Source organism: Callorhinus ursinus, unplaced genomic scaffold (assembly GCF_003265705.2).
Source record: "Callorhinus ursinus isolate GAN/ISIS: 27379988/994484 unplaced genomic scaffold, GSC_fseal_2.0 scaffold17, whole genome shotgun sequence".
NCBI classification, from domain to species: domain Eukaryota; kingdom Metazoa; phylum Chordata; class Mammalia; order Carnivora; family Otariidae; genus Callorhinus; species Callorhinus ursinus.
This window is the reverse complement of record NW_027397079.1, coordinates 21,190,633-21,196,632: the sequence shown is the minus strand read 5'-3', so window position 1 is coordinate 21,196,632 and position 6,000 is coordinate 21,190,633. Positions and strand designations below refer to the sequence as shown.

At 42.9% G+C, this 6,000-nt stretch overlaps 1 protein-coding gene across 2 annotated transcripts in view; it reads left to right on the top strand.

Annotated features, from left to right (window-relative positions):
- The first annotated feature begins 2,001 nt into the window (after nt 1–2,001).
- Nucleotides 2,002–6,000, top strand: part of SLC7A2 (solute carrier family 7 member 2) — a 66,725-nt gene continuing 62,726 nt past the window's right edge. For both annotated transcript variants that reach the window (XM_073902360.1, XM_025886298.2), the window contains exon 1: nt 2,002–2,159. The gene's annotated coding sequence lies outside the window, so the exon portion shown is untranslated. The remainder of the gene's footprint in view (nt 2,160–6,000) is intronic.

Genomic DNA, 6,000 nt, shown 5'->3' with positions numbered 1-6,000 from the left:
GGTAGACCGAGGTGGGTGAAAACATGACTCAACTGGGAAGAGAATGCAAATTCCATTCCGAAGAGCTTGAACAGAACAGTGCAAATGGAAATGCAGAGGAAGATGAAGTCAATATAGCTTAATCCATTTCAAATATTTTGTTTCTATCTATTCTAATTTCCTTGGCTCTCAGAGTCCATCTTAAAGACTCAGATCCATGCATGTTCCATTCTTTCTACATGTAAACACATTTTAAAAGTTGAGAAATAACCAAAAATAAGACGTGGGATTCACAGTTAATAACTTCCAACAGGAAAAGGAATACATAAGTCAACGTCTCTAGTGCGTCAAGATAGCTTTCAAACATTGTGCTTATTAGAAAGGACTTGCTCATTTTTTCTTAGAGATGAAATAGCTTTTATTATTCACACACACGTACACAATGTGTTCTTGATTCAGGAAGCACCAACATCAGATAGTCAGATTACCAGATAAACTCAAAGACTGGTATTCTGACTAAATTGGCAGTTTCTAAATGTCAGATAGATTAGTTTATCTCAAATCAATGTGGTGCAACCTTATCACAGACTGTCCCTTGAGGGTATTTAGATACAAATATATGGGGAAATAATTTCTTAAATTTAAAATAGCAACATTTGGTTTCTTTAAAAAAAAGGTGGAAAATTTTATATCAGATCCCTCACTCTTAGAAATTAAACAAAGTATCTGAAGTCTTGAGTTTCCTTTACCTGTTGGTGTAATGCCTCCTAACCCTTATGGGACTGAGTAAATTTGGTGTCAGAATCAACATGTGTCATATCCCTCTATATCATTAATGATTCGTTGCACAAGGACTCTATTTTATATTGTAAAACTAAGTTTATATTGATAAAAACTCTATTACATAAGACATTTACTAGAACAGATAATAAACATCCTTGCAGTCCGGTGCTATTTAGACTTCTAGTTCTTCAATGAGGTCCATTGACGGCTTCAAGGAGATAGCTGAACCCTGGAAATAGTCATTGAGATTTTGTGCATGTAACATATTTTGGAATGAAGTCCCAAATCTTTAATCAGATTCTGTTAAAGAAGTTAAGAATGATTTAGAACACCATATTAAAAGTGTATGTGTAATGCAATATGAATCTGGCACTTTGCCAAAGTTAATAGTATTACTAGTAGATGAATAAAAAGATATTTAGCATAATATTAAACAAAATAAGGTAGATCTTTCTATCAAACAAAAATAATAATATACACTCACTGTTCAATTCAGGCAGGCCAATGTTTTGCCTCCTTTCAGATTAAAATTAACAGAGTTTCACATTGTGACTTCAATCTTATCAGAGACTCCTAAAGCAAACAATAGCGCAGTATGAGAAACCTTGATTGTGTAACTTTTGCTCTGGTTTTTTTTTTTTTTTTGGAAATAGCAAATGTCATTTTCTTATTGCCCACCTTCAAACAGTCATGACAACCTATTTACATTACTGGAATTTTCAGAATAGCAACTGCACATTTTTATAAACTTTCATGGTTTTTAGTGAAGTAGTACTATTTGACAAAGCTTCTATTGATCATTATCATTGGCATGTTGTTATTATTCTTATTTACAAATTCTTCTCAGAATAGACAGTAAACGGGAGACAAAAACCCCACTTGGAAGAACTCCACTTAGAAATCTGGCAACGCCCCTGAGGCTGGGTCCTCCAAGGAAAGCAGGAATTCAGTTTTCCCTCCTGGGCAACCACGCTTCACAGGCCCGACGCCCCAGGAGCCGGCCTCGCGCCCAGCGCCCGCCGGCTCGGGCCCGGGGGAGCGCACGCCCGCGAGCGCCCGAGCTCCAGGCCGCGGACCGACCCCGAGGCGCGGCGGCCGGACGCCGCCTACCCGAAGGGTTGGCCCGCGCGGCCGGGACTGTCCCGACGCGCGGCGGCCAGCGCGGGGGAGGGAGGAGGCGGCCCCGCCCTGCCCCGCGCCCCGCCCCCGGCGCGGCTACACAGAGGGGCGCCCACGTGCCCAGGCCGCCTTCTGCAGCGCAGCGGCCCGGGCGCTCCTCTCCGCGCGGACCAGCGAGGCGGCGGCAGCTCCTGCAGCCTCCCGGAGACGCGGGCCCCCGACACGCTCCAGCCGCTCGCCCACCACCGACCCCTCGGCGCGGCCTTAGCACTGCCCCAGTAAGTTGCCTAGTGTCCGGCCACGCGGAGGGGCAGCCGGCGAGGGGCGGCCTGGGCGCCGGGGCCGGAGGGGAAAGGGCTGGGTGGGGGCGCGGAGGGCCGCGTTCGGCCGCGCGGCCGCGACTCGGGCACGGACACCCCGGGGCGGCGGGAGGGGGCTGCCGCCGCGGACCCCTGTCCCGAGGGCTGCGCCTCGCTCTGGCCAGCCCCGTGCGGCCGCGTGTGCCCCAAGGCGTCGGGGTCCGCGGCAGCTGCGCGGGTCGCGGCGGCTGGGAGACGGCGGGCACTTCCGCGGGAGCCCTTGAGGCCCTCTTGGCCCCGGGGGCCGTGGGCACCCATCTCCGGGAGCGCAAGCCAGCCCTCCCCCGCCCCCGTTCTGCACACTGAGGGGTTCCTGAAGTCGCCTTCCAGAGATTCTTGGGTTAAATATAGAACAGCGCTTGGAGCTCTGGAAGCCTTTCGCGTCCTGGACATAGGACAGGTAAAATGTCGTGGTGTGTGTTTGGGGGTAACTTGAAAGTAAATGGGTGCAGTTTGAAACCCGTTTGAGATGGGCTATACTCTTTTAAGCCTATTTCATGCCATCTTCAGCTTCGAACTCGAAATGCCATTCTGGTGTTTAGGCAGTCACCAAGCCCATGGCCTCAGAATATCCGTTCCTCCGGAGAACTTTCTGACATGCATTTACGCGTATACCCAGTCCAGGGAGTAACGTCTTCGGAGATGGTATCTTAAGGATACTTAAAAATACGCTCACGCGTCCTACGAAACAGTGTCTAGATTTAAGGAGTAAAAAGGTTCAGCCCGTTCGGACTTTCATGCATTTATGCAGAACTGCCTCCAAAAGCGGTTAGTTGACTGTTAGTACTGGTAATAAGGTTTATCTAGTCGCCCATGTGCAGAAACATTCATCCTTTTAATGAGGGAATATCGTCAGATTTTATTCAGATAGAGCTCTCTGAATGCTGGCGGGGGGTAGCATGTCGAGTTAGTGTGTTTGTGGCCTCCGACTTGATACTGTTGCACTCTTGCCCCAGCCAGTCCTTAAAACTTCAGTCACCTCTTTTCCCCGTAAGCATTTATAATAATCATCTCCCCAGGAAATTGCAAGCGGTTGTGTTTGTGCGCTTTTTCTAAGGGATGTACGGGTTAAGAATAGTTTAAAGTGTATACTTTCTGATAGCTGCTTTTTCCCTTTGTAAATTAAATCCTTTTTTCTTTTAGTTGCACTAAAGCTTGATATGAAATGTTTTGGTGCAGAAGAATATATGCATTTTCAGTTTTTTTCCTTTACTAAAAAGTTCCTAGTTGGCTACTCTGGGTTAACGCTGGGAGGCCACAGTATTTATTAGGATTTTTTTCAGTTTTCTCCCTTGCCCTCACTTGGTTTCCACATTGTGACTGACTGGGAAACGTCGTTTACCTTAGGGCATTTTAATCTTTAAGGGTGTGGTGTGCCTTGGCCTTGGAGGCAGAGTAAAACTCTGCCTGGTATCTCCTGGGATTCAGTTTGCAGAATCCTTGGCCTCTTTAGCATGTCATTGGCAAAACCCTTTTGATTCCAAAGTCTCTCATCATTATCACTGGACTTAGAGTCTGTTAAAGGGAATTAGAGGCTGGGAGGGGAGATGAAGGTAGCTGTTGGAGTTTGAAAAGACTTGAGAATACCCTGGAGTTTTTCATCTTATATTCTCATATATTTCTTTTTGAATATATGTGCCTAAAGAATTTTCAGGGTCTTGCTTTCCGCTACATACCTGCTCATCTTTGCAGAGTGGGAGTGCCTGGTCTCCATTCTGCATGGCCCACCTTTTGTTGTCTTCCCATGTCTCCTTGCTGAAGTTCTCATCGCTTCTCTCGGCTCTTCTGGCCAGACCTGAGTCCTCATCTGTGGCTGTTGCTGCTCTTTTCAGCCCACTTTTTCAAAAGGGCTTTCTCTCATAGTTTTCCTTTGGTGACTTCTCTGTTTAGCCTAGTTTCTGTCTTCTGTTTTATTTGCTTACTACTCCATTTATCCCTAGCTGTATACCTATATAAGTACTTTTTTTTTTTAAGTGTTCAGGGCCATCTGCTGGTTTTATTTTGATGCCCTTCGGTGACCGACTTTTAGACCAGAATATTGAAAACAGCTTATGTTGCTATTTATTATTTCCCCAAACATAATATGAATACGTTGATTTTTAAGGACTGGCTTCTTGTAGACCACTTACTGGATGTCAGGACAAAAGTGAAATTTTCATTTGGATATATTTCTAAATATTCACATATTTAGTACTGTGTGCCTCATTTGAATGTTTTGTCATCCAACTGAATATTGAAAAACTCAGTTAACTGTAGGATTTCCCTTATGTGATAAAACTCATCTAAATGGTTTGGAAAATCTGTGTGGTCAACTCATTTCTATACCTTTGATCTGAGTATAGAAACCATACTGATAAAGCCTTGATTAAAAAAAAACCTAATGAAATCTTTTCATTGTCTTCTGTTTTAATAACTTTTCATTCTATTGCCTAACACAATGTCTGCACATAACACATGCTCAGTATGTCTTATTGTTGAGTGAATGCCAACTGATTTCAATAATTTGAGAAAGGGTGTTAATGTATGTCTTTGAATATATATTCCTTCATTGAAAATTACTGTGTCCCTACTTTGTACCAGGCACCGGACAACCAAAAGTAATGTGTAGCTCTGATTCCGGAAGGATTCTTCAATGAGTTTTACATTTGGGAAACCCTTCACTATGGATTTATGAGTAGTTTTTTGTTGTTGTTGTAATTTTATATAAAAACAGTACCTGTAAACAGATGACTTGAGTACCATCTACACCAGAAAGCAAGTAAGGAACACACTTTCTCATATATGGAGATGATGCTGCTTACTATTCCATCATCAAAAGCACTTATGCTTGGCATTTTCGTTTTACTGGTAAAACGTATTTACTAGTAATAAATTTGTCCTGATTCTTCTTATATATTCTTTTATTTGCCTTTTTGGCTGTTGTTTTAGAAGTGATGTTTGTGTCTGTGGAAATGTTGTAGTTTCCATTGACAAAACCAAACCAACAGTTGGGGGTTCATTTCCCCCGGGCTCTAAGTAGCCAACCAGGTTCTCAGTAGCTCAATTAAGATAATCAGAGCATGACTTATCCATTAATTTTTCTTGTCCAACTTAATAAACATATATTGATCTGTGGAAGCATGCAGTGCACTACTCTTTTTCTTGTGCTTATGGACTCTTAAACTTTAAATGTTTCTGGGAATAGCCTCTATTGCTATTGAGTTAACCTTCTCATTGGTAAGTACCATCAGTATTGACTTTAAGATTTGAGTTAAAGTGGTTTTTATTTAAAAGGCTGGGTTTAAATATGTGGGTTGCATCTCTTGGTTCCTATTTAGACTTTTACTTTGGTTCTCTGTTCAGGGAAATCTGTGGTTCCATTTTTCTGGGTGTGTATGGACATACGTTGTTGAGACTCTTGGGTTTTCTTACATCCAAGATGGAATGATCAGGCTACAGTGTCCTATGTGATGATTTCATTCTGCAGATGTTATAAATTTGATTTTATGCCTCTCTCCATCCCCCTTTAAAAAAATAAATAAAAAACAAAATCCATACTCATTTCTGGTGCCTCATATTAGTACCTTTATTCAGAATGTGAGCCAATCTGGGATTCGGCAGTGAAGCAGATGATATAAGAACATTCCTTAACCTTTCTTTCAGGAGTTTAAAAAAAAAAAAAAAAGCCCTATGTTGTATTCATTTTTGGAATATTTTTGAACAATACACAGCAAAGAATTTTTATGTCCCTTGTTGATTCTTGCTATTTTTTCCCACAGTT